Genomic DNA, 3485 nt, shown 5'->3' with positions numbered 1-3485 from the left:
CTGAGAATCTTGGTTTTTGGCTACATTCTGTGCTTTTCCTAATCTTTGCATATAAGGTGAACTTGCTGTTTATTCACATACCCCGATCTGTTAAGATTGAATATTGTTCCAATTTGATTTCTGTTTCAGGATGAGAGGAAGAAATGTTGGTGTTTGTCACGGCTGTAGAAGCACGGACCATTTCTTTGCGGACTGCCCGATAAAACGACGATGCCCATGGTGTGTACGTGGACTAGAACAATGTTTTGAAGTTGAAAGGGAGATGGAAAACAAAGGACGATTATTCAAAACATGTAGTGTGAAGTGTGGGTACTTTGATTGGGTCCTAGATGAAGAATCAAGCGGTGAATCGAGCACGACAAACGAAGTTGTGAATGTTGAAACCATCGAGGAAGTGAAAGATTTGCCAAGCATGTTGATAGTCTAGCTAGAATAGTCGAAAAAGGGACATCGAAATTTCATTAACATTTCGAAAGGGGAACAAAAGTGCCGAAGTTAATGGAAAAGGGAAGGGTCGTGCTCCATAAGGCGGCAACCTGGGATTGCATGTATGGAAGGCTAATATTATTGAACTATGTATTTAGCTTGATTTCGATTTGTAGTGACCGATGTGTAATGATTTTATTGAACTATGTATTTAATCATTTTATGGATTTTATTGAACTACGTTCGGTAGTGCGTTTGTGACTCGTGTTCTTGAGTTTGCTACATTTATAGCCTTCTTAAGTAAAATTTTGAACTGCCATTCGTTCTTCTATGCATGTTCATGATGAAATTTGAGGGGTTGTGCATTTTATAACCATAGAATAGTTGTACTAGTAGTCTCTTTGGTATTGTATTAGAGTATTGTTATATTGATTTAGACGGGGCTTATAAGCTGGACTTGGTTGAGAAGTTCACATCCTAGGTTCTTTACTTGTGTTTTAAGGATTTCATTGAACTATGTTCACATCCTAGGTTCTTTACAATTGGTCAGTGTACATTTTAACAGTGCATCATAAACAAATACTTGCAAATATGACATATGCAGTCTTTGTATATTATTTATTTTCCCTATCAATGATCTGTAGTTTCATGGATGCCTTCTCGTTACAGATTTTAGGGGATATCTTGCAGAAAAAGATTTACCCCCAAAGTTCTACTCAAATGACTACTCCAAAGAAATACTTGTATATGCTTGAAAGTGAAAGTGAAAGTGAGGGAAGTAAATGGGTGAAAACAGACTCAGAATGTAAGTTGACGAGAAATTTATGCACACAGAGGTTGGTTTGTTCGAGTAAAAATAAACTAATTGTATCTGTTCTTTGAGTTGCAAATATTGTTCTAGAGGAAAAAAAAATTCCTTTTGGTCACCCATTACTGTTACATACATGTAGTCTGATCACTTTAGCAATAAAAATTTGACAATCAATTTCAATGAAATGCCTGTACATTAATGAGAAAAAAATTCCCCAAAATAAAGAAGCATAATTCATTTATAGAACCTATTTTTGACCATACATCACGTAACGTTCATACATAAAACTTATTCATTGTATACAACTTCAGCACAATACATATGAAATCAGGTACCATATATCCCGTAATCTGTCTATCATTTACCACTCATACATCTATAGATACAGATGAAATTAGATGCCATAAATCCCATAATCGAGACATACAAATGAAATAGAACACAACAAGACGGGCAACCTCCAACTTCACTTGTAATATGAGTTTCTAGCATTGCTGTGAGTCGACATTACTGCATGAGTATTTGAGACAGCATCGGACATTGGGAAATAATTTACACCCGGTACCTGAGAATGATAGTAATAACACAAGCTTTCACAACTGCAGAGTTGAAACTTTTGTGAAGTGGAATTCCCGCTATGTCATTCAATTCAAGCTTCCGTTTTACATTTGCATTCAATTCTCGATTGCACCGATACAACCTAGACTTGAAACGACTTGTCTTATGGTTGTGCTCTAGATGGACAATGTTAATTCTCCATACTCCATGACAGTCGGCAAAACCAGATATCCTCGCCTTACAATCTGTCTGACTTATTGGTTGCGGCTTCAAAGCAATGTTTGTGTTGCTGCTTCTTCATCCTTCACGACTATATGTAAACGTTACAAATTTAACAACTTCGTCATCCCCCTTCTTCGAATTCCATCTTCGAACCAGGAATCTAACTGCATAAGCATATCGTTTGTAAAAATCAAACACCTCCTTGTCATCCATAAACGTCATACCCACTTCAGACACAGTCTCTCCATCACCTACTAATGCTTCTTTGTTCACAACGTTGATATTGTCTGAAATTACCTCATTAACAGACTGCACAAATTGATTTTCATTCACGACTTCCATAACTTTCACGTCCTGCGACCAAGTCAATGGTAACATTTCACGAGCAAGTTTTTGATACCGTTGTCGAGGAATAACGAATTTAATTTTAGTTTAATAGTTTATATTAGATTCGATTTTTTTCACTTTATTATTATTTTTTTATTGAATTTAGCTACCCACCCCGATCTATCTCATTTGGTATTCTTTCCAAGTGTTGTTCAGTAGCATATGCAAGATTCTAACGTTGATATAGTAAAATTATTTTTGCAATAATTAATCGCGACATGGACGATGAGGAAGAAGATATATATTGTGAGTTCTGCTATGGAGTGCATTATATTGGCTACTACTTGTATACATGCACTGACCCAGGAAGGCTCAAGCTCCTGCGATTTCAACAATACTTGCGATGTCGAAGATTAGCATTTGACAATGCTAATGAAGACTACATGCCTATGGGCGAGTGTGTCCCTTCAGACACGCTTGTGGGAGTTGGTCCTTGCATGTTGAACGAGGAGGTACTTGCAAAATACTACACTGATCTTGCTAAGTTAGATGAAAATAGAATGTGCGTGGGAGATGTTATATTCTGGATCGAATTTAAAAGGTGGGGGTATAATCCACTCAAGAAGTTTGAAAAAAAAGAGTTTCCATTGCCCGTAGATGTAGATTGTGAACCAGCCATTCAATCCGAGGATATATCAATTATGGAAGACAAGAACTAAGACGATAAAAGTTCAATTACAAATGAACAAAAATGAAGGGGAGGTAATTAATGAAGAAGACGTTAACTCACACTCTGTCGACTTCATTGATTGCCCTATCATTGAATTTGTAATTAAACTCGAAAAGGAGGAAGAAGTCTACATAGTTGAATTTGAATCGGATGAGATAGACATGTCATATAACATTGGAAGGGACAGTGCTAAATTTTGTAAAAGCAACGAAGAGTGGAGCAAAATCAAAAGGGACAAACTAAGCAAGGCATCAAAATCGTTCTTCGAAATTCCATGATACCGAAACAATAAAGTCAAGTTAAAGACTATAAATAAGCGCTTGTTGGGAGGCAACCCAATCTTTCTATCCCTTTTATTTATTCTTCTTTCTATTTATAGGATAATTTAGTTTATTTTTATGGTTTTAATTA

This window comes from Olea europaea, chromosome 11, assembly GCF_002742605.1.
Source record: "Olea europaea var. sylvestris chromosome 11, O_europaea_v1, whole genome shotgun sequence".
NCBI classification, from domain to species: Eukaryota; Viridiplantae; Streptophyta; class Magnoliopsida; order Lamiales; family Oleaceae; genus Olea; species Olea europaea.
This window is presented reverse-complemented; position numbering follows the sequence as displayed.